Here is a 24,476-nt window from a genome sequence, read left to right on the forward strand (position 1 = left end):
GGGAAAAAGTAATCAGCCATTATTAATATCTACATTAAGCTACTCAGGTTGCATTCATAATATGCTAAAGTAGTAACCTTTTAAAAATGGAAATAAACCTGAGTTTATTAACAGATTGCATTGCAAAAGCTAAGCTAGTTTGGAAATTAGAAAGCAGATGTGTGTAGGTATTCATATACCCTTGAACAGACTGTGGTCCCTCTCCTCCCAGGTAACTCATCCTCTTCCACGGGGTCAGTGACTTCAAATGACATCAGAGGAATGACAGAGCATCCAGATTCCCCATACATCCAAAGCAAAAGCATTTTGCCACATACTAGTGTATCGATTTTTTCCAAAATTTTTGTCACTTACTTTATGTATTTCAGTACTGCTCTTCAAGTACCATATACTTTTTCATTTTTTGGATTAATTCTGCTTAAGTTACAGTCTCTTGTTTTACTTTATTGTTATTTGAGTTTTTAAAAAAAACCTTTCTAAAATGGAAAAATCTCAAAAATATACTAAAATAAAAAAAAAGTATAAAGAATACCCAGGTACCCATCATCCAGCTTCAACGATTGTCAGCTCCTAGCCAATCTGGTGTCATCTGTACCCCCACCTGCTTCTCTTCTTTCTGTTACTATTTTGAAGCAAATCCCAGGCATCCTATCTTATTTGTAAATACTTCAGGGCCTATTTTAAAAATATGCATAAGCTGGGTCCAGTGGCAAATGCCTGTAGTCCCAGCTACTTGGGAGGCTGAGGCAAGAGAATCTCATGAACCCGGGAGTTCGAGTCTAACCTGGGCAACATAGTGAGACACCATCTCTACCAAAAAAAAAATTAAAAATTAGTAAATAAATTTCAAAAATGTGTAGTTATAATACCATTTTTATACCTAAGAAAATTGGCAGTAATTCCTTGATGTCATAAGTTGTCTATAGATGTCAAACTTTGTAACAGTTTTTTGGAATTAGGAGCCAAATAAGGTACCCATATTGCAATTGCTTGATATGCATCCTAAATCTCTTCTAAACTATTGTAGTGGTCCTCAAACTAGAGTGCATCAAAATCAACTTGTTAAAACCCATGCTGGGCCTCAGCCCAGCGTTCCTGATTCTGTATGTCTGAGGTCGAGCCTGAGAGCTTATGTCTCTAACAAATTCTCCGGTGATGCTGATGCTGCTGGTTTGGGGTCCCCTTACCTATTGGCTCCCTGCAATCTCTCTGTCTCCCCAGTTTATTTTTGAAAAAATTGTGTTGTTTGCCCTGCAAAGTTTTTCTTAGTTTGAATTTCATATGCCTGTTTTACATAGCAGCTTTTGATCCATTAATTAATGAGGTATTAAAAAGATGGTATTTTAATTCTAGTATTTCTTCATTTATTAGCTAAAATACCTCTATAGATAGAAACTTCCCTTCATCTACTGTTTGGGGAAAAGTGGTCAAGTTTTTTAGGAAAGGCAGAATAAATGCTTGATTCCCTTGTCTTCAAAATAATGAGTTGTTTACCAAGATCTCCAGTGGTGAACAGTTAATGTGTGTGTGTCATTAGCAATTTATGGATTTAAACATACTTGATGTATTTTTTTTCCTTTTTAAAAAAATTGTGATAGATTAGGGGGTACAAGTTGAATTCCATTGCACGTGTATATTGTATAGTGAAGTCTGGGTTTGTAGTGTACCCATCATCCAAGTAGTGTACATTGTGCCCTGCAGGTAATTTTTCATGCCTTGCCCCATTGATGTGATTTAATCTGCTGAAATTATTGCTCTTGTGGATGCTCAGATTGTCTCATTTTTGGCCAGTGACAGCCTCTTTAATTTGGCTCCTGAGTCCATTTGCATGACTCTAATTGTCACTGGTAGCATCCTTGCTAAGTGATATGACAAGATGTGCCAGGCTTATCTTGTGTATTTCCTGCTGGACTTGAAAGCAACAGTCTCTCCAAAGAGGCCTGGTTCCTTTTTGCTGGGAAATGGTGTTTGGAGATTGTAATCAGAGCACTAGGAATGTTCATTGAGATTAAGTCACTAGGTTTCTAGGCCTTTCTGTGGCCTAAGGTAATATTTATGATTGTTTTAATAGAAAAGACATCATGAATTTATACTGATACTCAGAGCTACGGAATTTTTACTTCATTTCTTTGGTCTGTGTCTCCTTTATCAAACCGTGCTAAAAATTCCAATTTTCAGCACTAAGAATAATAAGTAGAGTATCGTATAATTACTCATTAACATAATCCCACAATATACACCCAGAAGTCTCAGAATATCAATGTAAATATTACTACCAACAATATGATTACTTAAAATTGTTTTTTGGTTTTTTTGTGGGGGGCAGCAAGGATTATGTAAAATGCATCTCACTATGGGTTCACAGTCTTAATTACTGAGATTTCAAGTAATCTGGAATGGTTTCTTTGAGGTTATGCCAACAGCATATACAACTACATTTATTTGTTTGATTTGATTTTCAATTTTTAGAGATGACTCTTTAATTTTACTTTATAATTATATAATGTTTTGATGGGTTTCCAGGCTAGCTCACAGAGCATATTTAACCTACATACAGATGGGCACCTGATCACCCATTATCACTCTTCCTTTATGGGTATAACCCCATCATGTGTGGAAAGATGGGCAGGTACAGATTGTGAGCAGAAACATTTTTATCTAGTTTTAAGCCAGTAGTGGGGCTGACAGAACGCTACCTGCAGTGACATTGCCCCTTAGTGTTGGGGGCAGACTTGTTGGCTAAAGGGAGGAGACGTAGTGGGAAGAGAGTATCGTGTAGATGTCACCAACATTGACTCATTCAGATCCTCGTCACCATCCCCTTGATTTCCCTGCAATAGCCTCCCAGGTATTCTCCTTTATTCTGGTCTCTCCTGGCTCAAGTTCATCCTCTGTCCTGCCATGGCAATGATGTTTGTAAGATACAAATCTGATTGTGTTGCTTCTCTAAGGAAAATCGCTGCCAGTAGCCTTTAAGTAAATTTAAATTGGTGAACACACAAAATCATCCCAAGGTGGATCTCCAGTCTCTCCCCACTCCTATACCCCCTGCCTCTTAGGCTCTAATCAAGAAGATTTATTAAATAAATTCTGCATTTTCATGTTCTTTTTGGACTTTACCAGCATTGTTTTCTCTGCCTCGAATGTCCTTTCTCTTATTTGCCTGATTTCCTCCTGCTACCTTTCTGACTTAGTATCACCCCCTTATGAAAGTTTTCTGTGACCTTTACGTAGTTGTGTTAGATTTCCCCTTTCTGCATTTCTGTTTGAACTCTTCATATTTGAGACATGCATTTAAAAATGGGCAGTTAGGCTGGGCGCGGTGGCTCACGCCTGTAACCCTAGCACTCTGGGAGGCCGAGGCGGGAGGATCGCTGGAGGTCAGGAGTTCGAGACTGGCCTGAGCAAGAGTGAGACGCTGTCTCTACTAAAAATAGAAAGAAATGATTTGGACAGCTAAAAATATATATAGAAAAATTAGCTGGGCATGGTGGTGCATGCCTGTAGTCCCAGCTACTCGGGAGGCTGAGGCAGGAGGATTGCTTGAGCCCTGGAGTTTGAGGTTGCTGTGAGCTAGGCTGATGCCACGGCACTCTAGCCTGGGCAAGAGAGTGAGACTCTGTCTCAAAAAAAAAAAAAAAAAAAAGGGCAATTAACTTTCTAGGCCTCAATAGCCTCATCTGGAAAATGGAGTTAACCCAAAGCTCACTTATCCAATTTGCACTTATCTGAGATTTCAGATGGATCCTCCCAGTTCTCTCTGAAAAGCTTGCTGTCCGATGCCCACGTCACGCTGAATGCTTTCAACCGGGCTATGTACTTCAGCTCCCACCAGTGAATTGTAAAACATATTTTGCTTGTTACTTTAATTAAGTGAAATATGAATACAAAAAAAAGGCTTGCCTCTATGGAAACTAAGCTGAATGATTTGGAATGACTTAATAAAAAAGCAAGTTGCTAGAAAATAATTGCTGTTTACTTACCTGTGGGTGAAATAACTGAGACTAGAAAAGTAACAAAAAATTTAGAAAGATTCAGCACTCATATCTTTTCTTAGTGTTCTCGTTCATACTCTAAAGAAACCCAAAGTGGAAATCAGAGGAAATACATTTTAGGTTTGGTTTATGCAGAAAAATGCAATGGCACTCCACTTAATAAACTCACACTCAGGGAAAGAGCCTTGGCCCCACATCAAAAGTGAATAGGTATACATTTGCATGTTTTAGGTTAAAATAAACATGTCTAAAATATGTTTGTTTGTTTTTTTTTTTTTTTTGCAATCCCACCCTGTTATTGACTTTTTAGATTTACCTACAAATTACTGGTTCTGATCACATCAAACAAATAGGTTTTAACCTCATGGTGTTTTTGATGAATTATGTAAAGCAATTGATATTATACCTGGCATATTGAAAGCATTTACTCTTCAAACAGCAACCCTATGAGGGAGATAGGATATCTTTTTATTCTCATTTTACGAATGACAGATCAGGTTCAGAGATTTTAAGGGATTTAGCCAAGATCATGGCTAGTAAGTGACAGAACTGGGAAGAACCCAGATCCTTAGGTGTCAGGGTCCACGTTCTTTCTACTCACTATAGCGCCTGGTAAACATGACTCCATTGGGCCTACACTGTAAAACTGCTGAACTTGAATCTCATTCGACCAGTTCCTCTGTGTGCAAAATGTCTTCATATAAGATAAGTTGGGGTCTGCAAACAAAGAGTATCATTTAAATGATTATCACTGTCTCTATTCCTTTTTTTTTTTTTTTTTAAAGAGACAGGGATCTTGCTATGTTGCTCAGGCTGGTCTCGAACTCTTGGCTTCACACCATCTTCCTGCTTCAGCTTCTCTTGTAGCTGGGATTACAGTACACGCCACGGCGCCTGGCCTCTGTTCCATTTTTAAAAAAACTTTCTCACATTCCTGTCTCACTGTCTAAATAGTATATTTTAAAAGGACTTTTTGAATCTTAGAAGGAATGTAGAAATTTTTCAGCTATCACCAGATGGGTAAGGGAGAGGATAAACACTGCCTACTGAGAGATGGTATTTCAAATGGCCGTCTGCAGATGGAGGCTAAACACATTTTTAAATCTAGAAATTTATATTTGTATTCAAAGTTCAGCTGGCTGCTTAAGAAATCCTTGAATATAATCAAAGGCCTTTTTTTTTTTTTTACACAAAATTGATTTTTAGGCTTATAGCTATTTGATCTTAAACCGAGGTCACATTTAGAAAGTTAAAAAGTTTGAAACCTGCTTGATCTGGTGACAGATTGTTCCATTCTAGAGAAAATTTTACATTTTTAAGTAAAATGGGGCAATACTTTAGTGCAGTGGCTTTCAAACGTTCTTGACCACAACCCCAAGGTAAAGAATACGTTTTATTATTTTACTTCATTTTTCAAAAAGTTTGGTCATATTCCACTAATTTTACCACCTATTAATGGGTTGCAGCAGGTAGTTTGATTTTTTTCAAAAAACAAACTATTCTAGAGAAGGAGAGTAAGAGATCTCTTTGGCACTTGAATAATTAAGGAAATTTGACTAAAGTCAAGTTCGGAGCACTAGAGAACACTATTTAAATTAGATGTGGTGGATTTATAATGACTATATTATATTAATGGGTAGCTCAGTGAAAAAATAAAGAACAACCAATTCTCTAGAAAGGCAGCCAGGAGTGACTTCTTTTTTCAAATATTCTGGAGCATACTTTCTGGAAGACCAGAAAGTACAAAGAACCTGATGTTTGTATCAGGATACAATTGCATCCATTCACTCACCCGTTCAGCAAGCATGTTTACAGCACCACCTTAGTGCAGGACCCTGTGCTGGGGGCATTGTGGACACAGAGGTGAGTAGACATCTGTGTTCAATAATCTATCAACTAGTGGCTACTGTGAGAACATCAGTTTCTCATCTAATAAAACAGGAATTCCTGCAGTGACCTGCAAACTCATAAAATTGTTACAAAGATGAAGTGAGAATAATATAAGAATTCTTTATAGATAAGGGGACATTACTAAAAATAGTTGAACAGTGAAGTGTTAAAAAAATTTATGAAGATTTCACTCATATCCTTTCTATATACTCTAGGCGACCATTTGACAATTCATTTTTCTTTTTTCCCCCTTTAATCATCAATTTATAATGACCCTAGCTTGGAGTTAGATTATTTTTCTAAAAGTTATTTTCATCTGTCTGAAAGCTTTAGCTTTATCAAGTAAAATCTTGCTGATAAAGTGCCAGACTTGTGGATGAACAAATTTCATTTCCTTCTAGTCTTGGTTGTGCACCCCACGTTCACTGGATAATTTAAGGTACACTATTTAATTAAAAACCTTATCTTCTCCTCCAATAAAAAATAAATAATAAAACTCATTACCTGCTTATCTCAGTAGATAGGATTTATTGATGCAAAATAAGGATTAAAACACCCAGAAGACTTCAAATAACACGAAGTGCTCTTATGTCCACTCTCAGAAAAATGACATGACTCCTGATACAGAGATCATAATCTCTGTGACTCTGATATGATGCAATCCTTAAAAGTTCTAGCAATATGAGTATCACATCCCCATCATGGTTCTTCTCAGCCACGTCAGAGCAACGCGACGGCACCAGGCTCGGTGCAGGGGTTAATAACACATGGTCAGTATCCTCTATGAGCAGAGGGGACAGACATTAGTGACTGTGACGTATACTGCCACAGAGGTAGGTGCAGAGAAGACAATAATTGATTCTGTTCGGGAGGATTTTGGGTACTGTGTCAGTGAAAGTTAGTAAAACAAAACCCTAGCCTTCAAGGGGTTTAGAGTATAGATGGGATGGCATTTGAATGAACCAACGAAGTGTGGGAAATAGAGATGAACACTACGTGTTCTAGGAGTGTAGAGGAGAATATCTAACAGATCCAGGAAGGGTCCTGGAAGAGGTGACAACAGTGAAGTTCTGAAGGATTTAGGAGTTGGCTGGTGAAAAAGTTGGAGGAAAAACATTTGAGGCAGAAAGAAGAATGCACATAAAAGTAAAGAGGCAAGAAACAGTGGTTTAGGGTGGCTGGAACATTAGGGATACACGGGGAGGTGGCAGGTAGTGAGAACACTTTGTGATAGGCTAAAGCAGGGTCCCCAACCTACGGCGAGTTGTATAATTATTTCATCATATATTACAATGTAGTAATAATAATAGAAATAAAGTGCACAGTAAATGTAATGTGCTTGAATCAGCCTGAAACCATCCCCACCCCACCCCACCCCCAGTATGTGGAAAAATTGTCTTCCATGAAAACAGTCCCTGGTGCCAAAAAGGTTGGGGACTGCTGAGCTAAAGGATTTAGTTTCAGATCTCTGAGAAGCCATCAGCTACAAGCAGGGAAGTAGCACGATCAGATTTACACGTGAGACCCTGGTGGCAGGGTGGACATCGATTGGAAAAAGGCAAGCCTTTGGATAGGTCAGGAGGCCATTCAGCAAATGTTTATCCAGTGCCTGCTGTGTGCCAGGGGATACTGTGGTCCCCCAAAGTACACAATCTGGTGGGGGAAATAAATGTCAAACAAATAAATGTCAAACAAATAAATGAACACATAATTACAAAAAGTCTTACGAACTGCGTCAGATGTTGCGCTAAGAAAAAAATGGATGGCAAGTCCTGTGTGCTCAGGAACGTGCCCGGGGCCCATCAAGACCCTTCCTCTCAGACACCCTCCCTCCTCCATGTGAAAGTCAAGGGCTTTTATCAAGAAATATTCTAAGGCAAACAAAGTTCTCTAATGCTCAGGAACAGAAAAGTTTTTCTACTGATCAAGATTTTGGAGGTTTTCATGCTCCCACGAGCAACAGATGTATAATTTCTGTAATCATCATTCAATTTCTTTCTGTTTTCAACAGTGTCCATCCTCTCTCTTTTCCGTTTAAAAAATAGACACTAACCTTACGTAATTCAGATAATATTAACTTGCGACTTTCAACAACTACATTGAAATTTACTTGTTGCTATGTTTTCTTGAGCTAAGTACAATGTGAAACTTTCAGAGAAAAAATAGGAGTAGTAAATTTAGAGGATTTTTATGATAAAGGAATACTTTTGTCATTCAAGTTCGTAAAACATTATGACTTCATTACTTGGAGAGTCTTGAAGTATTAGAAACATACAAAAATGTCTCCAAACAAAAAAATGAGTATGATTTAATCATTCTGAATTTGCTCAGATTTGTTGTGCCTTAAAGGAGAAATTTTTCATAAATGCATAAGATAATATGTTGTACTAATTTATTAAAATGAGAAATACTAAACAGATAAAATTCTAATTCAAATATAACTTCACAAAATTACCAACTTCCATTCTAAAATGTATACATTTATTATTACATTGTTATAATATATTGTTATATGTTAAAAATATTTATACTTTATCTGAAAACACCTAATTAGTTATAATTCAGGAAGATATAAAATATGGGAGGATTACTGACATCACTGAGGAAATCCTTCCTCCTCCCATTACCCACCTGAGGCTTGAGCTCTTGCTGTTATTAAAGCTGAGAAACAGACACACAGCTGAGTCTTGGCGCTATTGTGTGTATGTGGACTGTGGTCCCTAAGACATGATTATGAAGAAGAGATGCTGTCAGTTCATCTCCCTTCAGGCTCATAATTGTCATGCCACCTGTCGAATCAGGACAACTGTGGCCCTGGAATTATTGGAAAGAGGAGCCACCAAAGGGTCTAATCCCTGGAAAATAATGGCGTAGCAATAGCTGGGTTCCAAACTTTATGATGTGTGAGCTCAGTTTCTTAGGTAGCGTTTCCCAGGTGGGCTGTCTGGTCTCAGTCCTTGTCAACAAAACAGAAGTCAAAAAATAACTCTAATTTCCAACTTTTTTTTATTATCATGTCAGCTTACCCAGTGTATCCTTGCGTACTCAACAGACATGTGGCGGCCTTCACACACACTACCCAGTGGGCCCTAGGTTTCAGAGACACAGTAGTCTATGCACCACTTTTTCAGGAAAGAAGAAAATGCCGTCTTCACCAGACCTATGGAAGTGAAAGTCTCTTTCTTCCAGAGGTCAAGTCAGAGAATCTGGCGTAGGAAGCAGAATGCAAATATCTTTTTACTGCTTTGACCCAACCAGTTTGGGAAGGTGAGTTTTGGAGGACAAAAATGAAACTCCCAGTGAAGGAGAACGGAGGGTTGGATTATGCAGTGTCCTTACTGAAATATCCCATTTCAACACGGGCATCCAAGCTCTCATGGTGGTGGCTTCTGCCACCCTGTCCCTCCGTTCCCTCTGTTGTTTGTATTCACACACTCAACATTAGAATGGGGTTAATAAAATGATTACAGCATCTGTAGCAGCTGACAATTTTATTTGCTTGTCTGACACCCATCCACCACACCTTTATTGTAACGAACTCTAACATTAAACTTAACCTTGATCATGACTGCCATGTTCATGGTACACTTCCTTATTCAAATATAATCTGATGGTAGAGTGGTAACTTTTCTCCCACTTAACCTATAGATATTGCCCTAAGCCACCAGATCTAAGCACGTTTGGTTTCAGCCTGCTGTACCCCCCATGTGCCATCTTTGATGCTGTAACAAATAATTTTCTACTTGGATACAGTCAAGACTACCTGATCCCCAGACTTCTATTGTCTTCCATTACAGTTCTGCCATCTCCAAACCAGTCCAATCTGTCATCAGCTGCCATTACTCTGACCTCATTGCTCTATCCAATAAGCATTCTTCGGTCTTGATTTCTTTGCCTTCTTGGAAGATTTTCAAGTTCTTATTTATAAATTATTTTTTCTATTCTCAAAAAGAAAAACTGTCCAGCAAGTACTGTACACCCAAGAAAACTATATATTAAAAAAAGGGTGATGGATACCCTAATTACTCTGATTTGATTAATTCACATTGCATGCCTGTATCAAAACATCACAACTATTATGTACCCATAATAAAATTTTTTTAAAAAAATTAAAAATAAAGGTGAAATAAAAACATTTCAGAGAAGTAAAAACTGAGAAAAATTGTTGCTAGCCGACGGACCTTATGAAAAATACTAAAAGAAGTTCTTCAGACTGAATAAAAATGAGCCCAGACAATAATTTGAATGTGTAAGAAAAATAACACTAATTAAGGTAATTACATAATTATAAGATAGAATAAGTGAATATTTATTTTCTTAACTGATTTTTAAAAGTAAAATGAGCTTTATAAATGTGTTTGTAACTGTATCCTTAGGACCGTAACAAATTGAAATTTAATGTGTTTGCCAATGACAGTGCAGAGGAGGTGGCTGGGAGAGAAGCCATATGGGGCTAAGGAAAGTTTTGTGGAAAATAATTTCAATCCACAAATGAAGAGAACCAAAAATGGAAAATAAGAAGTTTAACATCACAAAGTTACAAATATGTAATTGCTCTATTCCTTCTATCAGCTTATTTAAAACAATTAATTATATAAAGAAATAACTAAAAACATATTGTTGCGTTTATAACCAATAACAAATATAACATTCATAGCACAAAAGGGGAGAAAGGGAGAATAAAGCTATATAGGAGTAACACTTCTATCAGAAGAATATAGAGGTTCAATGTTGTTTCAATACATGTATCTATTGTGTAATAATCAAATCATGGTAATTAGCAGGTACAATTATTATACATCAATCAAAACTAAAACCAAAAAAAGAATGTAGAGAAAACTCATTATACAAATTAAAATAACACAGGGTAAATATTGACTTAATGCAAAAGAAAAGAATAAAGTCAAAATAAGAAACAAAAAAATAAGACATATAGAAAACAAAAAGTAAAACAGACGTAAATTCAAATATATACACCAACATTAAATATGAAATTATATGTGTGTGGGTATATATATTTATAACTCCACCCAACATCAGAATATATACTGTTTCCAAATGCACATGGAACATTTCTGTAGGATAGACCAGCTGCTGCCATTGGCAGAGGCATTAATGAAAACAGTATGGCTGTTCCTCAACTAAAATTAAAAATAGAACTGCCATATGATCCAGAAATCTCCCTTGTGGATATATATCCAAAGGAAATAAAATTACTATCTGGAAGAGACATCTGCATTCCCATGTTCATTTCAAAAAATAGCAAGTTATGGAAACAAGTGTACATTGGCGGATGGATAAAGAAAATGTGATCCACACGCACAATGTTAAGACAACTCGGCCTTTAAAAAGGGTATCCTGCCATTTGTATAACATGGATCTAAAAGGATAGACCTCGAAAACATTATGCTAAGTGAAATAAACCCAACACAGAAAGATAAATACCATATGATCTCAATTATATGTAAAAATTTTTTAAAAGTCAAATTCATATAAGTAAAATGTAGAATAGTGCTTGTCAGAGGCTGGGGTTAATGGAAATGAGGAGATGTTGGTCAAACAGTACAAACTTGCAGTTATCACATAAATTAAGTTCTGAAAATGGATATACAGCATGGTGACTATAGTTACCAATACTGTATTGTATATTTGCAATTTGTTAAGAGAGTAAATCTTAAGTATTCTCACCACTCACACACACAAAAGCTAACTATGTCAGGTGACGGATATGTTAATTAGCTTGATTGTACTAATTGTTTCATAGTATGCAAGTATATTAAAACATTAAGTTGTACACCTTGAATATGTACAATTTTGTCAGTTATACTGAGAAAAGCATGAAAACTAAAATAAGCAAAAAAATAGGTTGTGTTAAAAATAAATCTATGAAACTAGACTTATATCCTGAGGATTGGGAAGCTTTCATGGAACAAAAATAATTTTTAAAGCATTCATATATTTGACTAGTTTAAATACAAAATATTTTGTATTTCAAAAAGTTAAAAGATGGATGGCAGCCCATGGAGTGAGTATGCAAGAGCTAAGAAGGTAATATCCATGCAGCCAATTAGAATCTCCCCCAAAATGAAAATCAAAAAAATAGGAGGTATCCCATTAATTTATAAAAGGATGTGCAGGTAACAAGAACAAGAAAAATGAACACTTAAATTGAAATAAAATACCATTTTTCCCAACAGGGAGTAGAACTAGTTTTTGTTTTTCAAATATCCACGGTGTGCTCATGTAGGAACGCATGTATTTTAGATGGTTGTAAATTAACCTGACCAATCTATTGAAATGAAGATGTGGGGCCTGCTTCATGGGTGTGTGGCCAGAAAAATTTTACTGGGCCCCATGCTAAGAAGAGGGTCCTCATACGCGGGGCTTAATGTTCTGTGGCTGCTTTCTTAAAATTCTTTTTTTTTTTTTTTTGAGACAGAGTCTCTCTCTGTTGCCCAGGCTAGAGTGAGTGCCGTGGCGTCAGCCTAGCTCACAGCAACCTCAAACTCCTGAGCTCAAGCGATCCTCCTGCCTCAGCCTCCCGAGTAGCTGGGACTACAGGCATGCACCACCATGCCCGGCTAATTTTTTCTATATATATTTTTAGCTGTCCATATAATGTCTTTCTATTTTTAGTAGAGATGGGGTCTCGCTCTTGCTCAGGCTGGTCTCGAACTCCGGAGCTCAAACGATCCGCCCGCCTCGGCCTCCCAGAGAGCTAGGATTACAGGCGTGAGCCACCGCGCCCGGCCTTAAAATTCTTATTAAATTTAACTGGGCTTTGTAGCTGGTAAGTGAAGTCCAAAGGGACAATGTAGCAGGTTCTAGGACTTGGAGCCAGGGCTCATGCAGTTTGACCTCTCACCGCCTCACTGGGATGGGTCTTGGCCAGTGGCTCCTCTGTGACCTGGCCCTAAAAGGCCTTACCTTTCCCTCCCTTGTCCAGCGACCACTGCTGCCCTCATGTCTGGGGAAGGTTGGGTGTGGGGATTGTGTTTGGGGGTTTTATCTATGTGCACTCACAGTGGCATCATGGACCATGGTGGTTTCTCAACTAAGCCCAATCTAGATTCCCAGTATTTCCATAATTCAATGCTTTATCATTTGTAAGTATGTTCTGTATTTTCATTTTGTACTGGGCCCCCTAAATTATGCAGATAGCCCTGTGGATATGAAAAAATCAATTGTAAAAATTAGAGAAAAATGAACCAGCTTGAGACAGCATGTACCCAAATCAGAAAACAAACCAAAACATACGAAAACGAAATACCAAAAAACAAACTAAGCTGTCACCCCGAAAACAGAATCTGTGAGGTCTTACCTATGACAGAAAGGACAGTGGAGTTCAGCAGGAGCAGTCTTATCACGAGTGGTGTAGCTTCTGCTGGGTACCAGGGGCTCTTCTAGCGAGACTCTCTCGTTCCTTGGCTCCAACTCCACGATGAACATGCAGTTCTCTGTCTCCCAATCAGGGTGATCTGTTGCCCTAAACCATGAACACTGGGACCACAATAGATCCCATGAAGTATTTCGCTGGAAAAGTGTAGGAGCCATTAGCACCTGTCATATTTTTAGTACTTATAAGTTACCTGTAAGAATCTCAATACCTTTAGGTTCCCTAATAACCACCTAGATTTTGGACCTGCAGAGCAGAAGGCCACATTTCTCTGAAGACGGGTCTCATTAAACAAACTGTCTTTCTCTATGACACTAATATGTCAGCTACTATAGAGTCACCAAGAGACAAAGTAAGGCAATGTTCTTGATTGGGGTGAGAAATGTCACCCAAATGTTAAGAACTCAGTAACTATTTGTTGAATTCGTGAATATATAACTTTTACAAAGTTAAGATAATACTGCGTGTGAGTGTATATATGTATACATGTATATAAACACACATCATTTAATGCACATACTTTAACATCATACATATGAACATTTTCTCACCTAATTTAAATGTTTTAAAAATAGCACTATTTTATGTGGGGATTTACTTGACAACATGTCTATTCTCTCACTAGAACAGTATAATATTAAGTTCCCAAATATTAATATTTGCCACTTTGAACTGCAGTTCATAGTTTACTCGCCCACTTTTATATTTTGAGATTTATACTATTTACTGAGTCACTATTATTGACAAAATGAACCTGTCTATGTGTAACTCTCCATCCATCCACCTCTAAGTTTTCCCATGGGACTGATCCCAAAAGGTAGACGCCTGGGTGAAAAAGATGCTTGGTACAAAATACTAAAATATTTTAGAAAAAAGCATGTACAGTTTAACTTCCTACCAGCATTTCACTGTGTTTGTTTAGTGCCCGTGGTTATTAAAAGTCATGGAAGAGAAGGTGGAGAAAAGGTAATGGAATTGAGAGACTCATGAAAGTGAAAAAACAAAAGAACCACATGTTAGTTTGTCCATGAGCCCTTAGTGGAATACTTTACTGATACAGAACGTGAGGGGACATTTTTTTTTCTTGTCGGTTTTTGTTGTTGGAATTTTTGTTTGGTCTTATTTTTGTGGAGGAAGGCAGCATTGCATTTTTCAGCGGACAAGTTTCATGTAACCAGCTGAGAAGAGAAACTCATGAGATGCAGGAGTCCTGGGTGAAGACAGGACAAAACCCAGGAGAAACCTGAAACTCTGGGCAGGGGGAAGGTCAGGAACAGATACCAAGTCTTAACATGGGGTCATTTAAGATTTTGGATTTGAACCCACAAAAGGGACTAAAAGGAAGGGCAAAGGGGGCTAAAGAGAAACCAGGACGTCAGTGTTGACTTAAACCATGGAGGCGTTTCTATAGCTACTGAAAGTTATGGGGCAAGATGGAAACTAATGAGCAACACTTGCATGGAGCCAGAAAGTCATTGCTGACTGGAATGAGCTAAAGTTTAGTTCCCCCACCCCCAGGAAGAGAATGCCATAGAGCTAACCAAATCTTCTTGACACTCTCTTGTTAATTTAATCAAAGTATGAATGGGGTTTAATTGCTTTTCATAATAGTATTGCATTAATTATGTGCCCTGCATTGTGGATACAACTGTGAAAACACACTACCGGTTTTTTCTCACACTTAACATGGACCTAAAAATATTATATTTAAAACTCTTTCAAAGTCATACAAATATATTTTAAAAGAAACGTACAAGTATTGAGGCATCCAAAGTATTATATATTACAAATCTCTGTGGCAAAATTCACAGCAAGTGACATAATTAATATTAATTTTTTTCAGCAGTCCTAATAAAATGAGAATTAACACAGGTTACCTACGATAAATAGGCAATAACACAATGCTGGTTGGTTTTCCTAAGTAGTGTGGTATTAAAAGATGTGAGGTCCAAGGTTTTATACGTGACAGTTAACTTATTATAATAAACACACTCATGAAAATTATGAGAAAACAGATGAGTCAGATGAAATATGCTCCTAAAAAAGTAACTGAAACACTTAAGGAAAAAAATCTATAAAACAACCACACATAAACCACACACCTACACAAACACACAGACACATACACAGACACACACAGACACACACGCACACAGACACATGCACACACACACACACACCTACACAAACACACAGACACATGCACACACAGGCACACACAGACACACGCACACAGGCAGTTGCTGATACAGCAGGAATCCGCAACTTCCCAGGAACGACCCGCAGGTGCAGAGGGTCATACTGAGGTCTAGCCTCATGGGACAAGGGCAAGGTGACTTTGCACTATACCGAGACTCACGTCCCCGGCAGAGGGAGGGCTTCAGTCAGAGATCTACCATCGAGTCACAGCTGACGGGCTGCTCACCCGGGCCCTCCTCCTCCTCCGCTGCTAGGAACAGCAGAGGACCCCTGGGTGCAGGGGACCGAGCAGAGGACGGAGCGCCTGGCCTGGCCCCAGACGACTCCACCATAGGGACGCTCCACTACGCAGCAGTCGCTGGCACAGTGACAGCGACAGTCGCACGCACAGTTGTAAGTTTGGCCCGGGAGCCGGGCGACCCTATCAGAGGGCAGCTTTGCAGGCTGAGGAGGCTTTGGCCCCCAGCCTAGCGATCGCGGTGGGCCCAGCAGTCTGCCCGGCGGCGGCCGCAGAGGGCATGGGGGGCAAGACCCCACTGGCAGGGCTGCCTGCGAGGGTGTCAGGAGGCTCCGCCGGAGCCCGAACCGGGACCAAGACCGCGATCGAGGGACAGGCCTCCCTGTCCTGTTTCAGGACCCCTTTGAGCAGAGCTCTGGGTGGGTTCTCAGCTCCCAGCGGAGGGGGCCTCAGGGCCAGAGGGGAACATTCCGACCCCTGCTCCTGGGGTCTGAGCCGGCGCGAGACACTGGGGACAGGAGACCCTGGGGACAGGAGACGCTGGGGACAGGAGCAGCTGCCCACGGCCGCGGGCATGAACTCTGGGGAGCGGGGACGGGCCCGGCGGGGCACGGGGAGTTACCTGAGGCCCCGAGGGAAGGTGCCAGGAAAGAGTTCACCGACTTAGGTGTCCCCTGCCTGCATACGACCCGTGCCCACCAGGTAGTGGCCAGGTCTTAATCGCCAGGGGCTGCTGCCTGTCCCCACTGCTCTTCTGGTAGGCGGAAAGAGGGAGCCAGGCAAGTCCCAGGGACAGCAAGTGTGACCAGAGGGGAGCCTGGCTAAGACCTGACAGCCCAGCAGGGCACAGGGAGGGAGAGGGTTTTTTTGTAAGCGTGATCGGCCTGCTCCAAGACCCACTCTGAGGACAGGGCACTCTTTCCAGGGGCCTAGAGGTCCCCAAGAGAGCTGGGGGGAAGCAGAGCCTACCCAGGACCGCATGCACAGGCCCCGTTCTGGAGGCCCGGGCCAGACTGGGCATTCTTCCCATAAGAGAGAAGGGTCACCCCGGAAATTGCACTCACCCCGCACCAACGTCAGCGAACTTGAACCCTGCCACCAGCCCGCCTGCACCCAGTCCCTCCTCCTCCTCCTCCTCCCCCACCCTCTCAGTGCAAACAGTGGCAGGCAATGGCTCTGTCCCTGTCCCACACTTGCCCAGGAACAGGCCGAGCGTGTTTCCGATTTACCCTAGACTTGTGGAACAGACACTGGAGCAAAACTAGGGCCCTGCACGTCTGGGAAAAGGCAGAAATGACTTTGGGTGGGACACGAAGATTAAGGGGTACGGACAGCGAACCGGAGGAGGCCACTCAAGATAAAAATGTACTGCCCGAAGGGGCAACTGGGCACTTGGTTCCTGTGATTTTTCAACTTCTTTTATTGTGTGCCTTGCAGTTTGCTGCCCCCTGGTGCGGGGCTATTTCTTCCTGTCATCACCAAGTACTCGAGTGGCCTCAAGTCTTGACGGGACACCAAAAAAAAGTGATTTGGTGGTAAAGATTTCAAAAGTGGAATTTTCAGTTGTTTACCTTAGTCTTGAAATTTCTTCTTTGTTGTATGCGTTTGCTTTTTCTAGTTTTCTAACTTTTGTCTTTTCTGCGACTCAGGTTACTGCTCATATGCGTGTGCCACCTAGTGATGTAATTGGCCCTGGCTGCGGTTTAGGGAGGTGAAGTGCCCTGTGTTTGCTGTCAGGGAAGGGCAGCAGGGGGAGTGGATCACGCACGGAGATTTTAGCACGGGTGCTGTAATGGGGCAGCCGCAGCCATCGTGTTGGTGGGCATGAAGACACAGGCCTCACAAATGCACGGCAGGTATCGTTCCATTTTTGCATTCCTAGACTCTCCTGCTCCTTCTCAAGCCTTTCAACATTCTTCTGTGAAGAAAAACAACAAAACAACTTTAAAAGAGGTTTGTTTTCCCCTTGACAGGATGACAGACCTTAAAAATAGGAGAGTGAGAGCAGGTGGAGCCGGGAGGGCCTCTCTGGCATATCTTTAGGCCTCCTTGGCCCCTTCTGCTGGTCCCCTCACCCCTGTCTTCCCTGCTACCGCCCGTCCCCAGTCAGCCTGGCCCTTCCTCCTCCCTGGGTCACCTCCTTTGCTTTGTGTCTAATTCTTTCCAGTGTGTCGTCTGCAGCCCCATCCTTCTCTGAGACTTTACTACATCCTCCATTTTACCATAAACTACTCCTACCACTTTTACTAAAAACCTAATTTTCTTATCATGGAAACGTACAATGTAATTACCTAAATATATACAACAATACACGATGGTCCACAGCCCTCTTGAGCAGAGGCTGCTGTGTCCCTGTCCCTCCTATCTAGGGACTAAGAGGTGGAGTTGATGTGCCCTCAGCTCCCCATTGCCCCGTCCTCTTTCTCAAAAAGACCGTCTTCTTTTCAGGTTCATATCGTCAGTCTATAACATCTTATTTCCCTTCTTAAAAATAATGGTTTTAAAAAAGAAAGTAAGATACATACATGGCACAAATACAAATATTTAGAAAGTTATAATATGAAGAGCAAAAATCTATGCTTCTTCCCCCCCATACTGTCCTCCTGCCCCTTCCCTTACTTCCTACTCCAGAAGGTAACTGCTGTTCCTTTTTCTTTTCTTTTCTTTTTTTTTTTTTTTCCCCAAGTTGTCAATGCAAAGGAAGGTAACTGCTGTTAATAATTGGGTGTCTGTGACGGGTAAGTTTATGTGTCAACGTGGCTGGGGCATGGGACCCGGTTCTTTGGTCTAACACCAGTCTAGATGGTCTGTGTGGTTATTTTTTAGATGTAGACTTCAAGCCTACATTTATAATTAGCAGATTTTGAGTAAAACAGATCACCTTCCATAATGTGTGTGGGCCTTACCCAATCAACTGAAGGCCTTAAGAGCAAAGACGGAGGTTTCCCAGAGAAGAAGAATTTCTCGAGATTGCAACATAGAAAGCTTACCTTAGGTTCCAACTTGCTGCCCTGTGGAACTCAGACTCAAGACTGCAAACCTCAGTTTACCTGACTTTCCAGCCTACCAGCCTGCCCTACAAATTTCAGACTTGCCAAGCCCCACAATCTTGGGAGCCAGTTCCCCCTTTGATGCTTTTTCTCTGGAGAACTCTGACTAACAAAGTATCTGTGATGGAAATGGACTACTGTCTCTCAAAACCTGTTCTTCCCTCTCATAGTTAGTTTCCCTTGCAGTTCTGGTCACTGGTGTGGGAAGAGCAGTGACGTGAACCACCTCATGCCTGACGCATGAAGACTTGTTGTTTTTCATCTGTGGATGCCGGACAGGGTGATGCTCAGGGCAGCCTGGGGAGCCATGGGTTGAAGACACATCCTGGTCCTTCAGTGACTCTGTGGTGCAGAGTCCCCTCTTCCCTGCCCCAGAGCTCTTGAACATTTCATCTAGATGCTCCAGCACTGTTAGGTAAATTGTAAAGACATTTCTACTGTGCTAAAATTATTATGTTTTGAATCTGCTTAATAAACTAGCTTAACATACCCTGGCTAATATAGAAATCAAACACTTAAAATATAGGCATTTTTGCATCTGACATTGCTTAAAATTAAAATAAAATATAGGCATTGGCTTAGTAGGTTGCACGGCCAGAGGTGAGAAACTGATATCATTGGCTGAAAAGATGGTGCCTCTTCTTATGCCATGGCAAAATATTTGGTAAAACTGTTGCTGTGGTAACTTGAAAGGCAGACACAATTTTTATTATGTTGGTACTTCTAACAAAGGTAGTTGGAATGAATCGGGGTGTAAGTGTGAGCTGGTTGCTGCTGGCTATTTTTAGCTAGGTATTAAAAAAAAAATATGTGAGTTCAGATCAGAATCTCCTTGTTTGCAAGCAAAGGAAGGGAATAAAGAGTCCCAAAATTTGGGACCTTATAGGTTTGGAAAAGCCAACTGCTTCAGTATTATAATCGGGAGAGATAAGACTTGTGGCTCAGAGGCCTCTCATTAAGACATCTCAGTCAAAGATTTCATCACAATCTTGCCCAATTGTTTCAGATGATTTCAAGGCCAACTGCCACTAAATTAAGAAAAAAAGGCTTTGGGGCAGGGAAGCAAAGAGGTAAAAATAAGCTTAAGGACTCTGTTTAGAAAAGAACTCTGAGTTTGGCTACTGGCACATGGAACCGAATAGAGTAGACACAAATGGATTAAGTACCTTGTAAATTTTTTTTATTTTTATTTATTTATTTTTTGAGACAGAGTCTTGCTCTGTTGCCCGGGCTAGAGTGAGTGCCGTGGCGTCAGCCTAGCTCACAGCAACCTCAAACTCCTGGGCCTAAGCAATCCTACCGCCTCAGCCTCCTGAGTAGCTGGGACTACAGGCATGCACCACCATGCCCAGCTAATTTTTTCTGTATATATTTTTAGTTGGCCAGATAATTTCTTTTCTATTTTTAGTAGAGACGGGGTCTCGCTCTTGCTCAGGCTGGCCTCAAACTCCTGACCTTGAACGATCCACCCGCCTCGGCCTCCCAGAGTGCTAGGATTACAGGCATGAGCCACCGCGCCGGCCTGCCTTGTAAGTTCTTGAAGTAAGAGTATTGCTGAAGAAACCACAGGAAGTTTGGCCTAAAAGTCTGTTATAATAAGGAAAATCACGTGCTCCCAAAATTGTGGAAATCAGGCTGCAAAAGTTGAATAATCTTTGAAAAAGGCATGTTCCTCGGCACCTACTTTAGAATTCTCCTTTTTACAGATTTTTAGCATTTTGATTAGGATGTGTTTTGGTGTAGTTCTCTTAATGTTTCTTCTGCCTGAGGTTAATTAAACTTCTTGGATCAGTAAGTTTGTAGTTTCCATCAAATTTGGAAAATTTTGATCATCATTTCTTGAAATAGTTTTCCTTCCACCACCCAGTTGCCCTGTCTTCTGAGATATGTATGTTGGGTGTATGTTAGGTCACTCGATATTGCCCCACAACTCACTAAATTCACTGTTTTTTCCCCAATCTTTTTTATCTGCATTTTTTTTTAGACATTAATATATATTTATTTAGGATATTTTATAACATTATTTTACTTATCTATGTAACTGTATCTACATTTTTTTTTTATTTCATCTTGTTATGGGGGATACAGAATTGCAGGTTACATACGTTGCTCCTGTACCGCCTTTCCCCCCAAGTCAGAGCTCCAGGCCTGTCTGTTCCCCAGGTCGTGCACATTGCACCCATCATGAGGTATATATCCCTCCCTTCCCCACGCCCCCTTCCCGAGTCAGCACCTTCAAGTGTTACTGCTCCCCAAACGGTGCGCAATGCACTCATTGTGTAGGCATACCCCCATCCCCTCCCCTACCCCCCACCTCAGTCTGATATGCAATTGGTGTCGTTCCCAGATTTGTATTTAGGTGATGATCAGGGAAACCAATTTTCTGGTGAGTACATGTGATGCTTGTTTTTCCATTCTTGGGATATTTCACTTAATATAATGGGTTCCAATTCTCTTCAGGAGAACCATAGAGATGTCGTATCTTCATCATTCCTTATAGCTGAGTAATATTCCATGGTATACATATACCACAGCTTACTAATCCAATCATGTATTGATGGGCATTTGGGTTGTTTCCACATCTTTGCTATTGTGAATTGTGCTGCTATAAACGTTCGGGTACATGTGTCTTTGTTAAAGAATGACCTTTTTTCCTTTGGGGATATGCCCAATAATGGGATTGCTGGATCGAATGGCAGGTCTACTTGAATCTGTTTAAGATACCTCCATAATGCTTTCCATAGGGGTTGCACTAGTTTGCAGTCCCACCAGCAGTGTATTAGTGTTCTTGTCTCTCCGCACCCACGCCAACATGTGTTGTTTTGGGTTTTTTTGATAAAGGCCATTCTCATTGGCGTTAAGTGATATCTCATTGTGGTTTTGATTTGCATTTCTCTGATGATTAGGGATGTTGAGCATTTTTTCATATGTTTGTTAGCCATTCTTATATCTTCTTTCGAGAAGTTTCTATTCATGTCATTTGCCCACTTTTTGATAGGGTTGCTTGATTTTTTCTTGCTGATTTTCCTGAGTTCTAAATAGATTCTTGTTATGAGTCCTTTATCTGATGTGTAGTATGCAAAAATTTTTTCCTGGCCGGGCGCGGTGGCTCACGCCTGTAATCCTAGCACTCTGGGAGGCCGAGGTGGGCGGATCGTTTGAGCTCAGGAGTTCGAGACCAGCCTGAGCAAGAGCGAGACCCCATCTCTACTAAAAATAGAAAGAAATTATATGGACAGCTAAAAAAATATATATAGAAAAAAATTAGCCGGGCATGGTGGCGCATGCCTGTAGTCCCAGCTACTCGGGAGGCTGAGACAGGAGGATTGCTTGAGCTCAGGAGTCTGAGGTTGCTGTGAGCTAGGCAGATGCCACGGCACTCACTCTAGCCTGGGCAACAGAGTGAGACTCTGTCTCAAAAAAAAAAAAAAAAATTTTTTCCCATTCTGTAGGTGGTCTGTTTATTCTCTTGACTGTTTCTTTGGCTGTGCAGAAGCTTTTTAATTTAATCATGTCCCATTCATTTATTTTTGTTGCTGCTGTGATTGCCTTGGGGGTCTTCTTCATAAATTCTTTGCCTAGGCCAATGTCTGTAAGAGTCTTTCCTACATTTTCTTCTAGAATTCTGATTGTATCACGCCTAAGGTTTAAATATCTGCATGTTTTATCTTGTAGAGTTTCTACTTTTCTACTGCTATGTCTTCAAATCTACTCATCTTTTCTTCTGCAGTATCTTATCTGTTAATGCCATTCAGTGTATTTTTTATTTCAGATATTATGTTTTTCATCTCTAGAAGTTTGATATGGGTCTTTTATCTATCTTCCATTTTCCCACTCATCATGTTCATACTTTCCTTTACCTTCTTAAGCATATGAAGTATATTTATAAAACCTGTTTTAACATCTTTGTTTAAAAATTCTATCATCTGTTTCTGGATCTGTTTCTTTTGACGGGTTTTCCTCCTGATTATGGGTTTCTTTCCCGGCTTCTTTGCATGCCTGGTAATTTTTGACTGGCTCCTGGACATTGCGAATTTTGCTTTGTTAGGTGCTGGACTTTGTTGTATTACTTTAAATACTTTGTGAGTTTTTTTCTGAGACACAGATAAGTTACATAGAATTGGTTTGATTCTTCTACGGTTTGCTTTTAAGCTTAGTTATAGCAGGCCCAGAGCAGCCACTAGCCTAGGGCTAATTTGACCCCACTATTGGGGCAATACCGTTTTGAGGACCCTACATAATGCTCTATAACATCTTTCCACTCAGGATACTGGGAACCCAAAGTATTCCCAGTCTTATACGAGCACAAGGGATTTTTCTGCCTCCTTCTACCTACCCTGAGCAATTTCCGCATTGCTGAACACTGCAGATAAGTACTTAGCCTTCAAATTAAGGGGACTCTCTGCCAGTAGAATGGTGGTTTCCAGGAGCTGGGAGTGGCGGAAATGAGGAGATGTTGGTCACAGGGCACCAAGTTTCAGTTATACATCATGAATACATTCTGGATATCTAATGTATAGTATAGTGACCATAGTTAATAATGCTGTATTGTATGCTTGAAGTTTGCTGGAAGACTAGATCTTAAATGTTTTTACCATATACACAAAAAATGGTAACCATGTGAGGTGATGGATATGTTAATTAACTTAATGGTAATCATTTTATAATATATATGTATATCAAAACATCACATCGTACACCTTATATACCATTTTGTTTGTCAATTATACCTCAATAAAGCTGGGGGAAAATGGAGGGGAGGACTCTCAGCAGAGCTCCAAAGTTCTCTTTTTGTACAGCTCCCGCTTTGTGGTGCTGCCCACAAATTCTAGCTACCTCTGAATTATGTCTCCTCCGTTCAGGAAAACCACTGGGCTCTATTTGTATTCCCTCTCCTGCACTGTGGCCGAGAAACTCTTTGTAGGCAGAGAATTGAGAAACTTGAAGGACTCACTTTGTTTCCCTTCCCTCAGAGATAACTGTCCTATGCTGCTTGTTGTCCAAAGTCTGCAAATCATTGTTTCCTATGTTTTGTTCGGTTTTCTACTTGTTTAAGGGAAAGGAAGGTAAATCTAGTCCCAGTTATTTCATCGTGGTTAGAAGCAGGAATTTCAACGCCCACTTCAGATGAGGACGTGGAGAATAGTGGAAAAGAAAGTACCTCCCAGAAGACACCGGTAGGGACTTAACGTCTGGGTTTTCGCAGATCTTGACTCTCCTTCAGCCACCTACAAGTCAGTCCCCCGGATTTGCTGAGGACTTAATCACATAGCTTAATCTTTTCCTATCTTTTTTTTTTTTTTTTTTTGAGATGGTGTCTCACTCTATCGTCCAGGCTGGTGTGCACTGGCATTATCACAGCTCACTGCAGCCTCGAACTCCCGGGCTCAAGTGATCCTCCTGCCTCACCCTCCCGTCCAGCTGGTACTACAGGTGTGAGCCACTGCACCCAGCTCCTTTCTATCCTTTTTTTCTCCAATATTCAGGCATCTATAACATCCTCATATTGATCAAGCCAATAATAATCGCTGTTACTTATTGAGCCTACTGTGCCAGATATTTTGTTTATGTTATCTTTATACATTGCTCCTACCAATTAGTTATCATTTTCTCCTTTTTCAAAAAATAAGAAAACAGTGGCTGACAGAGGTAAGCAATTTGTTCAGATTCATTTGTTGTTAAAGGAGCCAACATTTAAAGAGCCAAGA

At 40.5% G+C, this 24,476-nt stretch overlaps 1 long non-coding RNA gene across 2 annotated transcripts; it reads right to left on the reverse strand.

Annotated features, from left to right (window-relative positions):
* Positions 1–8,771: 8,771 nt before the first annotated feature.
* On the reverse strand, positions 8,772–16,814 carry LOC138390215 (uncharacterized). Of its 2 annotated transcripts, none has more exons than XR_011234535.1 (3): positions 16,783–16,814; positions 13,207–13,418; positions 8,772–9,091 (listed from the first exon to the last, which is right to left on the reverse strand). It is a non-coding gene; the product is annotated as an uncharacterized lncRNA (long non-coding RNA). The 2 variants fall into 2 exon arrangements; XR_011234534.1 differs by lacking the exon at positions 16,783–16,814 and adding an exon at positions 16,688–16,735.
* Positions 16,815–24,476: the final 7,662 nt, after the last annotated feature.

Source organism: Eulemur rufifrons, chromosome 8, assembly GCF_041146395.1.
Source record: "Eulemur rufifrons isolate Redbay chromosome 8, OSU_ERuf_1, whole genome shotgun sequence".
Taxonomy (NCBI): domain Eukaryota; kingdom Metazoa; phylum Chordata; class Mammalia; order Primates; family Lemuridae; genus Eulemur; species Eulemur rufifrons.